A 20,949-nucleotide genomic window follows, 5' to 3' on the forward strand; every position below is an offset into this window, starting at 1 on the left:
AGGATAAAAACAGAAATTACTGGAAAAGCTCAGCAAGTCTGGCAGCATCTGTGGATACAAATCAGAATTAACGTTTAGAGTCGAGCAACCCTTCCTCAGAGGAAGCTTTTCTAGCAATTTCTCTTTTTGTTTCTGATTTACAGCATCTGCCATTCTTTTGGTTTTTATGCATAGAGAGAAGGCTAACGTTTTGAGTCTAGATGACTCTTCATCAGAGCTCCCCAGTTCAACCTAATCTTCATGAGTCTAGATTAGAGTGGTGCTGGAAAAGCACAGCAGGTCATGCAGCATCCGAGGAGCAGGAAAATCGACGTTTCGGCCTTTTGCCTGAAACTTCGATTTTCCTGCTCTTTGGATGCTGCCTGACCTGCTGTGCTTTTCCACCACCACTCTAATCTAGACTCTGATCTCCAGCATCTGGAGTCCTCACTTATGCCCAATCTCCATGGGTGTTGCCTGATCCTCTGTGATCTCCAGCATTTATTGCTTTCAGCACAATTTCTAGTATTTGCAGTCATTGTCCCTGAGCAGGTTCAGGACTCAAGGCGCCTCACTGGTGGCGAGGTGGCCTCCAGGCCGGCAGGTGGCGCAGCCATGGGAGGAGCGGCCCTATGAGTGCGATGCGGGTCCGGCCCGAGGCCGATGCGGGTGTGTTGTCAGTTGGAGATTGTGGAGTGGAGGACGGTGAAGGAGCCGAGTGGGAAGGGAGAGGATGAAGAACGGGACTGCGAGCGGTACCGGCGGGGACAGACGGTGAGTAAACATCGGCTCCCCTCAGTGAATGAAGCGGCAGTCGGTCACCTTTCCCCCCCGCAGCAGGTTCCGGGGGTGGTCGGGCTTTAACCCGGTGTCAGTGGCGGGAGGCACCGCCTCCGACCGTCTCCTCCCCCACGCCCCTGGGTTTTTCACTCTCTCCCCGGGAGAGAGACAGCGGCCTCGTTTCGGTTACGGGAAGAGAAGTGAGCGTCGAGCTTCTCTGGAAGCCGCAAACATTGACTGTCAGCCGGCGGGGAAGCTGGATTCACCACGGACACTAGTAACTCAGTGTGAGGGGAGAGGAGGGAGAGGCCCAGGCACCACTTCACCCCCACTGCCCTCCCCCCCCCAACCCTAACCCCAACCCCACTCCTCCCCCCAACCCTAACCCCACTCCTCCCCCCAACCCTAACCCCACTCCTCCCCCCAACCCCAACCCCACTCCTCCCCCCTCCCCTCCCCTCCTCCCCCCCCCTCCTCCTCCCCCCCCCACCCCCCACTCCTCCCCCCCACCCCCCACCCCCCTCCTCTCCCCCCCACCCCCCCTCCTCTCCCCCACCCCCCCTCCTCTCCCCCCACCCCCCACTCCTCCCCCCCCCCCCCACTCCTCCCCCCCCACCCCCACTCCTCCCCCCCCCACCCCCACTCCTCCCCCCCCACCCCCCACTCCTCCCCCCCCCCCACCCCCACTCCTCCCCCCCACCCCCACTCCTCCCCCCCACCCCCACCCCCACTCCTCCCACCCCCCTCCCCCACTCCTCCCCCCCACCCCTCCCCCACTCCCTCCCCCCCCACCCCCACCCCCACTCCTCCCCCCCCACCCCCCACTCCTCCCCCCACCCCCTCCCCCCCCCCCACCCCCACCCCCACTCCTCCCCCCCCCACCCCCACCCCCTACCCCTCCCCCCCCACCCCTACCCCTCCCCCCCCACCCCCCACCCCTACTCCTCCCCCCCCACCCCCACCCCTACTCCTCCCCCCCACCCCCACCCCCTACCTCCTCCCCCCCCACCCCCACCCCTACTCCTCCCCCCCCACCCCCCACCCCTACTCCTCCCCCCCCACCCCCACCCCTACTCCTCCCCCCCCACCCCCACCCCTACTCCTCCCCCCCCACCCCCACCCCTACACCTCCCCCCCCACCCCCACCCCTACACCTCCCCCCCCACCCCCACCCCTACACCTCCCCCCCCACCCCCACCCCTACACCTCCCCCCCCACCCCCACCCCTACACCTCCCCCCCCACCCCCACCCCTACACCTCCCCCCCCACCCCCACCCCTACACCTCCCCCCCCACCCCCACCCCTACACCTCCCCCCCCACCCCCACCCCTACACCTCCCCCCCCACCCCCACTCCCCCCCCTCCCCCACCCCCACTCCTCCCCCCTCCCCCACACCCACTCCTCCCCCACCCCCACTCCTCCCCCCTCCCCCACACCCACTCCTCCCCCACCCCCACCTCCTCCCCCACCTCCACGCCCCCACTCCCACTCCTCCACCCCCACCCCCTCCCCCACCTCCACGCCCCCACCTCCACTCCTCCCCCCACCCCCACTCCTCCCCCCTCCCCCACCCCCACTCCTCCCCCCTCCCCCACCCCCACTCCTCCCCCCTCCCCCACCCCCACTCCTCCCCCCTCCCCCACCCCCACTCCTCCCCCCTCCCCCACCCCCACTCCTCCCCCCTCCCCCACCCCCACTCCTCCACCCCCACATCCACCATATCTCTCACCCCACCCCCACACCACCGAGGGTTGGTGTGGACTTGGTGGGCCGAGTGGCCAGCTTCCACACTATCCAGGGAAAGGACCATGTGTTGCTGGAAAAGCGCAGCAGGTCAGGCAGCATCCAGGGAACAGGAGAATCGACCTCACTTTCTCCTCCAGGGAAAGGACCTTGTCTATTTATCCCATTCATGCTCCTCATGAACTTATAAACCTGTATAAGATCACTCCTCAGTCTCCGAAATTCCACAGAAACCAGCCCCAGCCTACTTAGCCTCTCCCAACAGCTCAAATCCTCCAACCGTGGACTGAAGGGTCTGTGTCCGTGCTGTACAAATCTGACTGATTGTGGGCTGATAATAAAATACGCATCTGATGGGTAAAAAGCAGTAGCATCGTATACACTGTTGCCATGGACCAATGATATAGCGAATGAATGTTCGTGGTTGCACAGTCTGTTCTGCTGTAATATTTGTTTCTTCAACACAAATTGGCTTTAATGCAATTGAAGAATTTGACTGCTATTAATAGAATGCGAACTTCGTCGCACAGCTATTGTGTGATTTTCTTGTAAAGTGAAATTGCATAAAAACAGATCTATTGCATTATATCAGAACAGACTGTAATGGGGATGCAGATTAATTGGGCTGCTTTTTCTTCCTGGATAGTGTTGTGCAGCTGGAGTGTTTTTGACACTGCATTAAACAGGCAAATGGAAAGTATTAGATTACATTTCTGACCTTGTAAATGGTGGACAGGTTTTGAATTGAGTTTTCACTGAAGAATTCTCAGCCTCCAACCGAACCTGGTAGCCATAGACTTGTACATCTGGGCTGCTTCAGTTCCTGATCAGTGGTAATATTCAGTCTTGATTATGGGGGGAGGCAGGAATGTTAATATTATTAAATGTCGGAGGGAGCTGGTTAGACCCTCTATTTTTGATGATTGCTGCTTATCACTGTAGTGGCAAATGTGTCTTTGCACTTGACAGACTAAGTCTAAACATTGTTTAGATCTAGTTACATGCAGTCATGGACTGCTTCAATATCAACACATAAGGTAAGTATTTTTCAGGTAATTTTAGACAATTTTCACTTTTATGCTGAATTTTATATTCATGGAGAATTGTGAAATGAGTTGTTACTTTTGAATGACTCAAAAGTACAGTATTTCTGAACTTAAAGATTTTACTTTAAAATTTCATGGAAGGTTTTCACCATTTTCATGGGTACTGTCGTGGTGGTATTTCAACAAAATATTTGTCAAAGGTACAGTCCTGTCGCATATATCTGTATAGAAGCGATGCAGTAAGTGATTTGCATAAACAAATTGCATTCCTGTTTGTGTCAGTAGGATATTGGTAGATTCATAGAGATATACTACACAGAAACAGATCTTTCAGTCCAACTCGTCCATGCTGACCAGATATCCCAACCCAATCTAGTCCCACCTGCCAGCACCTGGCCCATATCCCTCCAAACCCTAGCCTCCACCACTCCCTCTGGCAACTCATTCCAAACATGTACCACTCTCTGTGTGAAAAAGTTGCCCCCAGGTCTCTTTTATGTCTTTCCCCTCTCACCCTAAACCTATGCTCTCTCTCGTTCTTGACTCCCCGACCGCATGGAAAAGACTTTGTCTATTTATCCTATCCATGTCCCTCATGATTTTATAAACCTCTATAAGGTCACCCTTGAGCCTCCGATGGTCCAGGGAAAACAGCCCTAGCCTGTTCACCCTCTCTCTATAGCTGAACTCTGGCATAATCCTTGTAAATTTTTTCTGAACCCTTTCAAGCTTCTGATAGGAAGGAGACTAGAATTGCCCGCATTGTTCCAAAAGTGGCCTAACCAATGTCTTGTACAGTCACAATATGACCTCCTAACTCCTGTACTCAATTTTCTGACCAATAAAGGAAAGCATACCAAACACCTTCACTATCCTATCTACCTGTGACTCTGCTTTCAAGGAGCTATGAACCTGCAGTCCAAGGTCTCTTTGTTCAGCAACACTCCCTGGGATCTTACCATTAAGTGTATAAGTCCTGCTAAGGTTTCCTTTCCTAAAATGCAGCACCTCGCATTTATCTGAATGAAAATCCATCTGCCAATCCTCAGCTCGTTGGCCCATCTGGTCAAGATCCTATTGTAATCTGAGGTAACCCTCTTCGCTGTCCATGACACCTCCAATTTTGTTGTCATCTGCAAACGTACTAACTAGACCTCTTATGCTCACATCCAAGTCATGTATATAAATGAAGAAAGTAGTAGACCCAGCACTGATCCTTGTGGCACTCCACTGGTCACAGGCCTCCAGTCTGAAAAACAACCTTCCACTACCACCCTCTGTCTTCTCCCTTGGAGCCAGTTCTGTATCCAAATTGCTGGTTTTCCCTATATTCCACGAGATCTAACCTTGCTAACCAGTCTCCCATGGGGAACCTTGTCGAACACCTTGCTGAAGTCCACGTTGATCATGTCCACCACTCTGCCCTCATCAATCCTTTTTGTTACTTCTTTAGAAAATTCAATTAAGTTTGTGAGACCTGATTTTCCACGCATAAAGCCATGTTGACTATCCGTAATCAGTCCTTGCCTTTCCAAATACATGTACATCCTGTCCCTCAGGATTCCCTCCAACAACTTGCCCACCACCAATGTCAGGTTCACCAGTCTATAGTTCCCTGGCTTGTCTTTACCAGCTTAAATTGTGGCATCCCGTTAGCCAACCACCAGTCTTCAGGCACGTCTCCTATGACTATCAATGATACAAGTATTTCAGTAAGAGGCCCAATACTCCCTAGCTTCCCACAGAGTTCTGGGGATTCATCAACTTTTATGCGTTTCAGGACATCCAGCACTTCCTACTCTGTAATATGGACATTTTTCAAGATGTCACCATCTATTTCCCTACATTCTATATCTTCCATGTTCTTTTCCACAGTAAACACTGATGCAAAATACTTATTTAGTATCTCCCCATCTCCTGCAGCTTCATGCAAAGGCTGCCTTGTTGATCTTTGAGGGGCCCTATTCTCTCCCTAGTTACCCTTTTGTCCTTAATGTATTTGTAAGAAACGTTTGGATTCTCTTTAACTCTATTTGTCAAAGCTATGTCATGTCAGCTTTTTGCCCTCCTGATTTCCCTCTTAAGGGAAATTGCTGGTTTTCCCTATATTCCATGAGATCTAACCTTGCTAACCAGTCTCCCATGGGGAACCTTGTCGAACACCTTGCTGAAGTCCACGTTGATCATGTCCACCACTCTGCCCTCATCAATCCTACTGCTATATTCCTACTACTTTTATACTCTTCTAAGGATTCACTTGATCTGTGTTGTCTATACCTGGCATATGCTTGCTTCCTCTTTCTTAACCAAACCCTCAATTTCCTTAGTCATCTCGCATCTCCTACACCTATCAGCCTTTCCTTTCACCCTAACAGGCATATACTGTCTCCAGACTCACGTTATCTCATTTCTGAAGGCTTCCCATTTTCCAGCCATCCCTTTACCTGTGAACAGCTGCACCCAGTCAACTTTTGAAAGTTCTTGCCTAATATCGTCAAAATTAGCTATCCTCCAATTTAGGACTTCAACTTTTAGCTCCAGTCTATTGTTTTTGATCACTATTTTAACCTAAGAGAATTATGGTTGTTGGCCCCAAAGTGCTCTCCCATTGGCACCTCAGTCACCTGCTCTGTCTTATTTCTCAAGAGGAGGTGTAGTTTTGCACCTTCTCTAGTAGGTACTTCCACATATGAATCGGAAAAGTTTCTTGGGTGCACTTAATAAATTCCTCTCCATCTAAACCTATAGCAGACCCAGTCTATATTTGGGAAGTTAAAATCCCTTACCACAACCACCGCATTATTTTTACAGATAACTGAGATTTCCTTACAAATTTGTTTCTCAATTTCCCTCTGACTATTAGGGGGTCTATAATACAATCCCAATAAAGTGATCATCCCTTTCTTATTTCTCAGTTAAACCCAAAAAGCTTCCCTGGATGTATATCCGGGAATATCCTCCCTCAGGACAGCTGTAATGCTATCCCTTATCAAAAATGCTACTCCACCTCCTCTTGTTCTCTCGCTCTCTTCCCCCCACACCCTCTTCCTGACCTTTCTGACCTTCCTGTATTCTGAAACGTTAAGCTGCCAGTCCGGTCCATCCCTGAGCCATGTTTCTGTAATTGCTATGATATCCTAGTCCCATGTTTCTAATCATGCCCTGAGTTCATCTGCCTTCCCTGTTAGGCCTCTTGCATTGAAATAAATGCAGTTTAATTTATCAGTCTTATATTGTTCTCTGCTTTGTCCCTGCCTGCCCTGACTGTTTGACTCGCTTCTTTTCTCAACTGTACCAGTATTAGACTGATCTCTTTCCTCACCATCTCCTTGAATCCCACCCCCAACTTTGAGTTTAAATCCTCCTGAGCAGCTCTAGCAACTCTCCCTGCCATTATAGAGAATGAATCTGTAACAATGGTGTGTTTAAAAAAAGAATACCAGAACGAGAAAACATAGATTTAGGGTGAGAGGGGAAAGATACAAAAGAGACCTGAGGGGCTACTTTTTCTTGCAGTGGGTGGTGCATGTGTGGAATGGACTGCCAGATGAAGTGGTGGAGGCTCATAGAATTGTCACATTTAAAAGGCACCTGGATGGGTAGATGAATAGGAAGGGTTTGGAGGATATGGACTGGGTGCTGGCAGGTGGGACTAGGGTGCGTTGGGATATCTGGTCGGCTTGGAGAAGTTGGACTGAAGGGTCTGTTTCTGTGCTGTACATCTCTTTGATTCTATGGTGAGGGGGTGGGGTGGGGTGATGCAGCATGGTGATCAGAACATTGTGAAATGTATCTGAGTGAATCGGAAACTGAGTCTCAATGGATTTGAAGACCAGATAGACTTTGAGGTGTAAGTAAACACTTTTTTAATATTCCTGAAAAAAATAAATATTTTTGTCAAAACTTTTCATCTTGCACCAATCAGGGCATTTGCAAGAACATCTGTGTAATGAGAGCAATATTATTGCATTGGATGAGAAGATTTGAGCTGCAGAACTTGTTGCTCCCACGGCCAAGTTCCTCCAGTATTGTTAGAGCGCATCTACCTGAAAATGTGAAAAATTGCCCAAGTATGTCCTGTACGCAAAAAACAGGACACATCCAACCTGGCCAATTACTGCCCCATGTGTATACTCTCAATCACCAGTAAAATCATGAAAGGTGTCAGCAACAGTGCTATCGAGCAGCACCTGCTGAAATTGCTCAGTTTGGGTCTGCCAGGGCCACTCGACTCCTGACCTCATTTCAGCCTTTGATCAAGCAGGGATAAAAGCACTGAATTCTAGAGTTGAAGTGACAGTGACAGCCCTTCACATCAAGATTGCATTCGACTGAGTGTGCCATCGATCCCTTGCAAAACAGGTAATAATGGGAATTGCGGATAAATTCTCTGCTGATTGGAGTCATGCAGGAATGGTTCTGGTTGTCAGAAGTCTTCATCTCAGCTTCAGGGCATCTCTGCAGGAGTTCCTCAGGATAGTGTCCTCAACCCAACCATCTTCAGCTATTTTGTCAATGACCTTCCCACCATAAGGTTAGAAGTGGAGATGTTCACTGATGATTGCACAATGTTCACAGCCATTTCCAACTCTTCAGATACTGAAGCAGTCCATCTTCAAATCCAAGATGATCTGGGCCATATCCAGGCTTGGGTTGACAAGTGACAAGTAACATTGATGCCACACAAATGCCAGGCAATGACCATCTCAAATAAGAGACAATCAAAACACCACCCCTTGGCATTCAGTAGTGTTACCATCACTGAATTCCCCCTCCTGAGTGTTGCCATTGACCAACTCAGTTGGACTTATCATACAAACATAGCGGCTACACGAGTAGATCAGAGGCTCGGAATTTTGTGGTGAGTAACGTATCATCTAATTCCCCAAAACCTGTCCTCCATCTACAAGGCAGACATGAAATGGAGTACTCCCCACTTGCTTGGGTAGGTGCAGTTCCGACAACACTCGAGACTTGACACCATCCAAGACACATTAGCTCTCTTGATTGACACTATATCCACAAGTATAGATTCCCTCCTGCCCTGATACTTCGTAAAAGCTGAGGATGCTTTTTACAAGATGCACTGCAGAAATTCACCGAAGATTTTTAGGTAGCACCCACCAAACTCCTGATCACTTTCATCGAGAAGGACAAGAGTACAGACACATGGGAACACCACATCTGCAAGATCCCCCTCCAAGCCACAGTCCATCCTGATTTGGAAATATATCACAAAATCCTGAATTCTTTCCCAAAGGGCATTGTGGGTCCACCTACAGCACATGGATTGCAATGTATCGAGAGGCAGCTCATCACCACCTTCTCAAGGGCACCTGGGGACTGGCAATAAAAGCTGGTCAGTTAATGACACCCATGTCCCACGACTGAATAAAAAAATTCTAAGGTTCCAGAAAGTACAGTGAGGAATTTTAAAAATTAAAGTTAGCAATGATTTCTGTCAATCAGGATTTTGAGAAACCTGAGTTTCATTTGCACAACTTGCTTTGGGTGTCATCAAAAATGGCCTTGAAAACTATGTGTATGCCACATGCCTCCATGTATACTTGTATGCACAGAATTGATGCTCAGTACTGACTAATTGTTCCAGAAAGTAACTTAAGATGTTCCATAATGGAATTTGAAGTAGCAGAAGAAGTAGATATACATTTCAAAATGACTTGCCATTAAACTATGTCAGTGTACTTTGACAAATATGAAAATAAAAGTCTCCTCCTTTGTAGAATGTTACATGTCAAAGCTGCTGCGCTATGGTTTGAAAAAGATACTTAATTAATTTAGATCAGCTGTTCCTTGCAGATTGCAAGATAATTAAAGATGAGAGAGACCATTCAATTCAACTTAGCTTCATGAATGCAGTACAATCACCCCATTGCAGCATTAATTAGATGCTAAAGTGATTGCATGAACTTTCAAAATTGCTTGAGTGGCATTTGTATTGAGAACTTCCTCATATTTTAAATTTGACCTGAATTTACTTGAGCACTTGTTCCCTTGTGTTTATTCAACCAATTGTCTGTGAAGGAATTTAACATTTCTTTAGATTAGATTACTTTACAATGTGGGTTGTAAAGGGGTATGGGTGGGTTGCCCTTCGGCCCAACAAGTCCACACCGACCCACCGAAGCGCAACCCACCCATACCCCTCCATTTACCCCTTGCCTAACACTACGGACAATTTAGCATGGCCAATTCACCTGGCCTGCACATCTTTGGACTGTGGGAGGAAACCGGAGCACCCGGAAGAAATCCACGCAGACACGGGGAGAATGTGCAAACGCCACACAGTCAGTTGCCTGAAGCGGGAGTTGAACCCGGGTCTCTGGCACTGTGAGGCAGCAGTGCTAACCACTGTGCCACTGTGCCGCCATGCTTCCATATTGTGAACTATTTATGTATAAAGTTACTTTGCCTATCTTTTCAAAATGAAAACATGCAGAGTAATTTATTTCAAACTTTAACCCAGATATTGGCCACTTGGGAACAGTCTCATGTCTGTTTTCTACGTCATCATTAATGTTTGAATGTATACTTTGTTGACCGTCGAACAGAGCAAGGTAGTATAGATGGAGAGCATTTGACCCATTGTATATGTGCTGGTCAAAAGTGTGCTGTCTCGCCTGATCCCAGTTTCCAGGCTTCTAGCTCAGGTCCTTGTGTACAGTGCGTGAACTGCATATCCAAGTATTCTGTAAATGTTGTGATGTTTTCTGCCTTAGCACACTCATCAAGGTACTGAGCTAAAGCAAGATGGGCTTTTAAAACTGGGGCCTATCCAATCTCTCAGGTAGCTGTAGAAGAACCACTACCATTATTTTGAAGAAGTCTGTCTTCGCTAATATTTATTCTATTGGCATTAATAAAAACAGATTAACTGATCATTATTACCTTGCTGTTTGTTTGTAGAGAGCTAGCACTAATTGGCTGCTGCTATTTCTGCATTGCAACAATGAGTGTGCTTTAAAAGCACTTTGGAATGTCCTCCGGTCACGCAATGTGCTATATAACAGGCCTAATAATGGAAATAGAAAGTCAGAGCAGGAGTAGGCCATTTGGCCCTTTGAGCTCACTCTTCCATTCAACATCATTCCCGATCACCCAATTCGATATCCTGTTCCTGTTTTCTCTCCATACCCTAGGATCCCTTTAGCTGAAAGAATTCTACCTAATTCCTGTTTGAACACTGTTAGTGTTCAGGCCTCAACTGATTACTGTGGCAGAAAATTCCATAGACTCCCTACTCTCTCTGGATGAAGACATTTCTCCTCATCTCAGTCCAAAAATGGATTACTTTGTATCTTTAAAGGGTCATCCCTGGTTCTAGGCTCCCTAGTCATCAGGAATATCCTTCCTGTGTTTACCCTGTTGGGATTTTATAGATTTCTACAAAATCTACCCCCTCATCCTTCTAAACTCCAGTTACTGTAATCCTAACTGATCCAGTCTCACGTCATAATTCAGTCTTGCCTATGCCCACAGGAATCAGTCTGATAAACTTTGATGCTCTCCCTTCATAGCCAGAACATCCTTCTTTAGAGGAGACTAAAACTGCACATAATATTCCAGGTATGATTTCACCAAGGAGCCGTATTGCAGCAAGACATCCGTGCTCCCATACTCAAATCCTTGTGCTATTAAGGCCAACATACCATTTACTTTCTTCACCACCCTCCGCACTTGCATGCTTGCTTTCAGGTACTAATACGCAAGGATACCCAGGTATTGTTGCATCTCCCCCTTTCTCAACGTGTGACCATTCAGATAGTCTGAATTGTCTTGCTCCTCACGTCTGTCCACATCATATTTTATCTGTCATGCATTTGCCCACTCACTGAACTTGTACAACTCTCACTGAAGAATTTGTGTCCTCATGGCTCACTCTCCCACCCCCAGCTTTGTGAAACTACTCCTAATTTTGATATTCTTTTTTATAGCAAAGGAATCAAATTTCTGCAGTCACAGTCCCCTCAGCAGGTGTGCTCTTTTCCCCCACACATAATATTTAAACACCCTCTTGCAGAAAAAGAACATTGTGCAGCTGCTCCTATGAATTTTTAAGGTTTTCTGGCAGTCACAATATTTAAAGCAACTGATCCCAATGTGGATTTTTCAAGTGTCAACAAGTGGGAGAACAAAATGAATCCCTTCCCATAGGTGAAGAATCTAAACAGTTACTCTCAGATGTGACTGTATTGGTGATGTTCAGTGTTCGATCCTTTCCGTAGATTTCTCCTCATCCTGCCATTAAACCCCACAAGTTCCTTTTTATGGACATGTGGGTATGTTAGCGGGCAAAGTAAGCAAGTGAATCTCTTTCTACAGTTCGCTAGTGAATGGTCACTCCTTGTTAAATAGTTGCGCAACTCAGTCTTTTTCCCCCAGTTCCCATGTTCACATGATCACCTGTATCTCTCATGCAAGGTGATTCATTCTTTCGCTACATTAATAGCATGAGGATTTGAGTATAGGAGCAGGGATGTCTTGTTGCAATATGGGGCCTTGGTGAAATCATACCTGGAATATTATGTTCAGTTTTAGTCTCCTTCTCTGAAGAAATAGGTTCTGGCTATGAAGGGATGGTTGCAAAGCTTATCAGACTGATTCCTGGGGGAATGGTCGGACTGACATATGACAAGTGACTGGATCTTTTAGGATTATAGTCACTGGAAATTTGGAGGGTGTGTGTGTAGATTTCATGGAAACCTATAAAATCCCAATGAAATGCAGATCTTGGCAAATATGGTAAATCTAATAATTCCTGAAACTATATTGCTGTTTATCGAAGAACAATTCCGTAGTCTCACATCCTTGCTTTTTCCATGTAGGCTTGAAGACTTTAATTCCCAGATAATTATCCAGTTTCCTTTTTAAAAGTTACAATTTAATCTGCCACCACAACTGTCAGATTGTACATTTAAGTTTGCAGATGATACCAAAGTTGTTGGTGCAGTCTTAAAGTGCAATAGGACCTTGAACAGATGGGCCAATGGGCCGAGGAGTAGCAGGTGGAGTTTAATTTAGATAAATGTGAGGTGCTGCGTTTTGGAAAGGCAAATCAGAGTTGGACTTGGACACTTCATGGCAAAGTCCTGGGGAGTGTTGCTGAACAAGGAGACCTTGGAGTGCAGGTTCATAGTTCCTTCAAAATGGAGTCGCAGGCAGACAGGATAATGAAGAAGGCATTTTGTCTTTATTGGTCAGAGAATTGAGATATAGGAGTTGGGAAGTCATTTTGCAGCTGCACAGGACATTGGTTTGGCTGAATAGGTTGGAGCTGTTTTCCCTGGAGAGTTGGAGGCTGAGGGATGGGTGACCTTATAGAAGTTTATAAAATCATGAGGGGCATGGGTAGGGTGAATAGTCAGTGTTTTCCCCGTGGTGTGGAGTCCAAAGCTAGAGGGCATAGGTGTAAGGTGAGAGGGGTAAGATTTAAAGGGGAGCTGAGGAGCAACATTTTCATCCAGAGGGTGGTGCGTGTATGGAATGACCTGCCAGAGGAAGTAGTGGACAAGTAGAAGGCTGGAAGAACACAGCAAGCCAGTCAGCCTCAGGAGGTCAAAAAGTCAATCTTTTGGGTGTAACCATTCTTTGGGACTGGGGGTGGATGTAAGAAGAGCTGCAGATTAAAGGGGGAGGTGGGGAGAGGGGTGGAGTGGTGACGTAGGGGTAGGTGAACACAGATAGAGGCTATGACCTGGTTGGTCGATGGGAAGAATGAATCCAATTGGTAGCTGGAAGGGTCTGTCGGAGGATTGGACTGGAAGGGATTCGGGGGCTGGGAAGTGGAGTAATTTGAAATCTAAGAGCTCAATGTTAAGTCTTTAGATTGCCCAGGTGGCAGATGAGATGGTGTTCTTCCAATTTGTGGTCTGATTTGCTGTGGCAATGGAGGAGGCCTTATGTTGAATTCTCCAATTTCAAGTAACCTCCCTTCCCATCCCCCAATCTCTTCCATTCCTCTGATCAACTACCCTGAAGGAAAACATTCTGAAAGGGGTTCCAAAGCAGTAAGGTACAACATGGCATGAGGAGCAATCATTTGGATAATAGCCTAATGTTTTGACAACGTTGGATATCTTTTCCTTTAGGACACTGCCTTTGTTGGCAGTTCATGAAAATAATGTGAATTTGAGAATGAAAAACAACTACATATATTTTAATTGAAAAACTGTTTAGATGCCTCGTTGGAATCTAAAATGGTTGATAGATGTAAATAAGTTCTGAATAAACATGCATGAGTTGTCATTGATTTCTGAGAAATATTGCATTGTTTATTACGAACTGCAGAAGATAATTGCTTGCTGAACTGTGAATGGGTTCTAATGTAGTGTAAAAAATACCGTAGTTAATAACTCATTATGTCAGAGCTAGTGCAGAAAAATATGTTTATATAAAAGCACTAACCAATAAGCTCAAGATGCTATAAGTGCATTAGGGTAGGGGCTATTGAGGGAAGGTAGAATGAGGCAATCTCACCTTTTTGACAGGGTAGCAGCTGTCATTTATAGAATCGTGAGCATGTGAAAAGAGGAAAAGCTGAAGCTATCTTTATCCAAATATAACAATCATATGCCTTGTTTTTTATTTGCTGCTACTGTATATTTTTGTCACTTTACCTATCAGAAATAATATGTGGAAGATAGTTACTTTGAGAAGTTGACCAAACAGATGGATGAGGGTAAAGCAGTTGATGTGGTATATATGAATTCAATTAGGTGTTTGATAAGGTTCCCCACAGTAGACTATTGCATATGTCGTCTCGTTCCCTCCTCAGTCGAAGCAAAACACTCAGACGCAGTGTAGTTTTACCTCCTTCATCTTTATTCCGGGCCTGGAGGGAGAGAAAATAATTGCCTATGTGCACAGAGACATGAGTTCATGGTCTTCTCTCTCAAACAGCAGTTTCTCAATGACATATGTAGTCATTTTACAGGGAGGAGCATCCAGATAAGGAAACATACACATTAATTGGGTGACTATTACAATCAATGAGTATCAATAGCAGAGACCAAGCCCTTTAATGTTATGCAATGAATGTTCTTAGACAGAAGTGTGTACAGCAGATGCTGGAGATTAGAGTCAAGAATGTGGTGCTGGAAAAGCACAGCTGGCCAGGCACCATCCAAGGAGCAGGAAAATCGACGTTTCAGACAAAAGCCCTTCATCAGAAATGAGGCTGACAGCCTTTGGGGTGGAGAGATAAATGGTAGGGGTGTGGGGCTGGAGGGGGTGGGGGGGTGGTGGGGAAGGTAGCTGAGAGTGCAGTCGGTGGATGGAGGTGGGCATAATGGTGATAGGTTGGAGGGGAGGGTAGAGTGGATAGGTGGGAAGAAAGATGGATAGATGGGACGGGTCATGAGAACGGTGCTGGGTTGGAACTGGGGTAAGGTCAGGGGAGGGGAAATGAGGAAACTGGTGAAATCCACATTGATGCCATGGGGTTGGAACGTCCCGAGGTGGAAAATGAGGCGTTCTTCCTGCAGGCATCAGGTGGTAAGAGTGTGGGGTTGGAGGAGACCCAGGGCCTGCATGTCCTTGGCAGAGTGGGTGGGGAAATTAAAGTGTTAGGCCACGGGGCGATGGGGTTGATTGGTGCGGGTGTCCCGGAGATGTTCTTTGAAGCGCTCTGTGAATAGGCGTCCTGTCTCCCCAGCGTAGAGTATTGATTTGGAGATGCCGGTGTTGGACTTGGGTGGACAAAGTTAAAACTCACACAACACCAGGTTATAGTCCAACAGGTTTAATTGGAAGCACACTGTGCTTCCAGTTAAACCTGTTGGACTATAACCTGGTGTTGTGTGATTTTTAACAGTGTAGAGTAGACTGCATCGGGAGCAACAGATACAGGAAATGGCATGTGCAAGTGCAGATGAAACTTTGATGGATGTGTAAGGCTCCTTAGGGGCCTTGGACAGAGGTGAGGGGGGGGGGGGGGGGGAGTGTGGGTGCAGGCTTTGCAATTCCTGTGGGGGCAGGGTGGGTTGTTAGGGGGCGTGGACCTGACAAGGTAATTGCGGAGGGTACAGTCTTTATGGAAAGCGGATGGAGTGGGGAGGAAAATGTAATTCTGGTGGGGTCTGTTTGTCAGTGGCAGAAATGGTGGACAATGATGCAATGTACACAGATTGGTGGGGTGAATGGTGAGGATGGGAGTGTTCTGTCTTTGTTGTGGCTGGAGGGGTGGGGATTGAGGGCAGACGTGTGGGATGTGGATGAGATGTACTGGAGGGCATCATTAACTATGTGGGAAGGGAAATTGTGGTCTTTTAAAAGGCCATCCGGTGTGTTCTGTGGTGGAATGGTCCTCCTGGGAGCAGATGAGGTGGAGGAATTGGGAATAAGGGATAGCATTTTTGCAGGAGGCAGGGTGGGAGGAGGTGCAATCCAGATAGCTGTGGGGGTCAGTGGGTTTATAGAAAATATCAGTGTTGACTTGGTCACTGTTGATGGAGAGGTTCAGGAAGGGGAGAGAAGTCTCCGAGATTGTCCATGTGAATTTAAGGTTGGGGTGGAAAGTGTTGGTGAAGTTGATGAACTGTTCATCCTCCTCGTGGGAGCATGAAGTGGGGCCAATGCAGTCATCAGTGTAGTGGAGGAAAAGGTGGGCAGTGGTGCCAGTGTAACTGCAGAAGATGGAATGTTCCACGTAGCCGACAAGAGACAGGCATAGTTGGGGACCATGCGGGTGCCCCTGACTATCCCTTTCATCTGGAGGAAGTGGGGTGATTCGAAGGAGAAATTGTTGAGGGTGAGGACCAGTTCAGCCAAACGAATGAGTGTCAATGGAGGGTACAGGTGGGGACGTCAGGCGAGGAAGAAACTGAAAGCTTGGAGGCCCTGGTCATGGACTGGATGTCCATGGTGGAGGTGAGGCATTTGGGGCCGGGGAAACTGAAGTCTTGGAGGAGGTAGAGGGTGTGGGTGGTGTCCTGAACGTATGTGGGGAGTTCCTGGACCAGGGGGCATAGGACAGAATTGAGGTAGTGGAGATGAATTTGGTGGGGCAGAAGCAGGCTGAGACTGTTGGTCAGCTGGGGTAGTCAGGCTTGTGGATCTTGGGTAGGAGGTAGAATTGGGAGATGCGGGGTTCCCGAAATGAGGTTAGAAGCTGTGGGCGGGAATGAATGTTCTTAACCTTGTTAACAGGATTCATGCAGTGATACCTTCCCCTTGTTAGCTGACCTTGTGTACTGAATGCTTCCAATATTGTTAAATGGCTCTACATAATGACTGCTTTTCCCCCTTGTTAACCCATTACCCTTGCCTCCAGCACCTCATTGTTAACTGTACGTTGTTATCTGATCTGAATCATGCTCAGCTGAACCACTTGTTTCACAAAACTCAGAACTTAACTCTTTCCTTGCCTGCTTATACCCACTGTACATTCTCATTCCTTCCTTTTATCATTTCACAATAACCACCGAGATGGCACTACCAGCTTTCATAAGACTGATTATAACAACAGTATAACAACAGCACTAGCAGGCTAGGTGAATGCAGCATTCTTTGCTGCCTCTGCTCCCGCTCAGCTGTTCAATGTAACAAAGCCAACTGGCTGTTGTGATGTTAGCTTGATCAGTGAACCTTCATATCCCTTAAATGATCGAAAGACAAGGTAAAGCTCACATGGTTTTATGTCCGTAGGAAAGCCACTGACAAAAAGCTTAGCCACCTCCTCTTCACTGTTGTTAGCTTCTTCACTTTTCGTGCTCATGACTGGGGAGCTGATTGAATCCATTGGATCAGGTTATGGAGGGGTGGGCGGTGGTCCGAAGGCATGCTTTACCTGTGAATGGAGAAACTCTGGTGACAATGTTAGCTGCTGAAAGTATCTTTGCTCTCTCATTCCTTCCTTGCCAAGGTGGTCATCAGTATGAAGACAGTCACATATTTAACTACACTAAATTTAACTACTTCAATATTCTTTGAATTCTTGAAGTCTCTCTTACTCTGTTCGCTATTTATGACGTTATGAAGTTTTATACAATCCATCAACATCTAAATTTACTGCCTAAAAAATTCAGTCAATTGTAAACAACAATCAAAGGTTCTAAAATCAAACCCTCGGGTGCCTCCATTCAAGTTATTCAAAAATTATTTTCTTTTAACAAATTGATACTTGGCTAATGTGAAAGCTGTCAGGAAAAGTATTTCAAAAGTCTGGAACAGCAAGAAAATACCAGAATGTTTCCTGGGCTTTAGCAATTGAAGAGGCAGTTTCAGTTCAGATTTAAATCTCAAATATTTGTGGGAAATAAATGCAGAATATTTTTAAGATATGTTCTCCAACTAAAGCTTCCCAAATAAAACAGTCAGAATTACAGTGGCAACTTTGGTAGAAATCGACATTCTTTGAATTTACAGTATGACGGGGCCAATGAAGTCTTAATAATAATTAATAGAATTCTTCTAGTTCTAATTTTCTCAAGAAAACGTTAACAAAACATTAAACTAAAGATGCGCTCTTCTTTTTCTGTTTGCTCTGCATTAAAACACAGCAGCAAAGATATTTTAATATAATACTCTCATCTGGCTAAAGCATGACCACTGACCCAACTTTTTTTTTTAAAACAGGCATTGTAGAAAAAAAACTCGAACTCAAATCAACTTGTTTTAAGGTTACAAGGTTGATAATTTTAAGAAATTACAATACAATTTCAATGTAAAAACAAAATCTGGTCCATTCCATTGCCCACAAACACACTGAATTGAGATCCTGATTCAAACAAAGCAAAACAGTTACTTGAAAGGATTTTCCGAACGAGTATTCTAACAAAGCAAAATTTTTAAACATCACTCTCATTACGGCACAATCTACATTAAAATGTTCCTTTTTCAACCCAGGTATTAATGCAGCCTTAATTTCAGTGTTTTCTCATTTTTTTTTTGCATTCTCTCACTGGAATTATATTTATAAAAAGAGAGTCCTCGCAGCAGATGACGTGGTGCTGCAATCAAAGCCACTCTCTTCCCCCAGAACAAAGACTCTGTGCCTCAAATTTCACCATGAGGGAATTTTAACCCCTTTCTCATTTATTCCTCAAGGGCGCCCAAATCTCACTTAAACACAGGGGGCTGAAGCTCAGCACACTGTGGAGGACTTGAACCTCAAATCAACCCACCCAGTATACTCGAACCCCAGTACCATGCAGAGGACTTGAACCTCAACCAAACCCACCCTGGGGGACTCTAACCCCAGTACGGCATACAGGAATCGAACACTGTCATTAATTTCACAAGGGAACGGCTGTGAATGTTATCACTTGGTGTCCTGTTCACACAGATTCAATCATGCTAAGGCAAATGTTCTTAATTGTCTTACAGCATCCTGTTATCACTTGGTGAGTCCAGTGTCCCTATCTTTTGCATTCTTTAAGTTTCTCTTTCTCCCCCCCCATTTTTCTGAGCCTTCCTGCCTATCTGTTTTCTAGTGAAGTAAATGTGTTCTATAATTCAGCATTACATCTTAGTCTAAATGTTTAAAGACAAGTTTTAAGGCAATAGACTTTCTCAGTAGTAGGGGCATGGAACTCTCTGCCTGCAACAGTTGGCCAACTTAGTCCCATATCTCTGCGTGAATGTGTAGAGGGTATAAGCAGGCAGGAAAAGAGTTAAGTTCTGAGTTTCGTGAAACAAGAGATTCAGCTGAACGTGACTCAGATTAGATAACAACGTTCATTTAACAATAGGGTGCAGGAAGCAAGGGTAATGGGTTAATAAAGTGGGAAGCAGTCATTACGTAGTTGGCGTTTGCCAACTTTTAAGGGCATTTAAATTGTCACTGGATAGGCATATGGATGAAAATGGAATAGTGTAAGTTAGATGGGCTTCAGATTGGTTCCACAGGTCGATACAACATTGAGGGCTGAAGGGCCTATACTACACTGGTATATTCTATGTTAAAATCTTTTTTTAAATTAAAAATATAGATTGTTTTTATTACAGGCAACAATCCACTGTCTGAGAGGGTAGTGGCAACAGACTTCTCATGCCATTTTTAAAAGTAGTTAAACATGCATTTCAAGTCCGTAAACTTGAAGGCTATCAGCTGAGATCTGAAATGTGCGATTAGGAAGTTCCTTTTTGACTGCCTTAAACACAATGGATAAAAGGACACCTGCATTATACATTTCTGTAATTCTATTATCAAAGCATTTGCAAAGTTCCAGTAAACAAGAATGAAATGAATTGTTCTACACTGATAATGGCTGATATAAAGTCTGAACGTAGAGCATCTGAAGCCAGTCAAGTTAGAAGAGGTGAAAACTGAAAGGACCAAAAGACATAGGAGCAGAAATTAGGCCATTCAGCCCATTGAGTCTGCTCTGCCTTTCAATCATGGCTGATGAGTTTCTCAACCCCATTCGCTTTCTCCCCATAACCCTTGATCCCCTTGAGACTAAAGAACCTACCTATCTCAGTATTAAATATGGTCAGTGACCTGGCCTCCAGAACCTTCTATGGCAATGAATTGTAATGTTATATGTTTTATGAGTCTTATTGAGTTGCTGCAGCACATCGGAACAAGAACAAAAGGACTATTCAATCCTTCAGCCTGTTTCACCATTCAATGAGATCATGGGTGATCTGTGCCCTAACTTCATATACCTGCCTGTTGCCCATATTCCTTATTACATTTGCTACAGAAAAATTTCAGATTTAAAATTCACAATTGATCTAGCATTAACTGCTGTTTGAGAGTTCCAAACCGCTATCATCCTTTCTGTATAGAAATGCTTCCCAACACCCCTCCTGAATGGCTGGAAATGTGTTGCTGAAAAAGCGCAGCAGGTCAGGCAGCATCCAGGGAACAGGAGAATCGACGTTTCGGGCATAAGCCCTTCTTCAGGGCTTATTTCAACTTACCCCTCCTGAATGGTCTGGCTCTAATATTTAGACAATGTCCTGTGATTCTGGAATGTCCAACCAGTGGAGATAGTTTATCTTTACTTGTTCCTGTTGATGTTTACCTTTTCCTGTTAATATCTTGAAGACTTTGATCTATACCCTCTTCAGCTTCTAAATTCTGGAGAAAACAGGCCTAATTTTACTATGAGTTCTCTTAAATGGTGCTAAATGTTGTGTACTCATTGTTTTTATATCTTTGTTGAAGCTGGGCACAGCTCACCTGTAAAAAGAGATGTGAACGTAAGTCCAGACATCTCAGTGAGTGAGGGTAAAATCTAATTCCAGGAGCAAAATCAATGTTATTTGGAAAAATACATATGCTCTTAAATATCAAGTTTATCGAAGCGGGGCATTGAATTGTATTTTAATGACAGGCTTTAATGGCCATCCCTAACAGCATTGTCGGTGTACCTATATCAAATGGACTGCAGCAGTTCAAAAATGCAGCTCACCACCACCACTTTGGTGGA

General features: G+C 45.6%; 1 protein-coding gene across 2 annotated transcripts in view; it reads left to right on the forward strand.

The window, feature by feature from the left end:
* The first annotated feature begins 614 nt into the window (after positions 1 to 614).
* nipa2 (NIPA magnesium transporter 2) overlaps positions 615 to 20,949 on the forward strand; it is a 38,774-nt gene continuing 18,439 nt past the window's right edge. The window contains exon 1 of one of the 2 annotated variants that reach the window (XM_043692299.2): positions 615 to 753. The gene's annotated coding sequence lies outside the window, so the exon portion shown is untranslated. The remainder of the gene's footprint in view (positions 754 to 20,949) is intronic. The other variant, XM_043692302.2, reaches the window with a different exon arrangement.

The sequence above is a fragment of the Chiloscyllium plagiosum genome, unplaced genomic scaffold (assembly GCF_037043375.1).
Source record: "Chiloscyllium plagiosum isolate Xiang-an unplaced genomic scaffold, Cpla_swu_hap1 HiC_scaffold_6, whole genome shotgun sequence".
In the NCBI taxonomy this organism is placed as follows: domain Eukaryota; kingdom Metazoa; phylum Chordata; class Chondrichthyes; order Orectolobiformes; family Hemiscylliidae; genus Chiloscyllium; species Chiloscyllium plagiosum.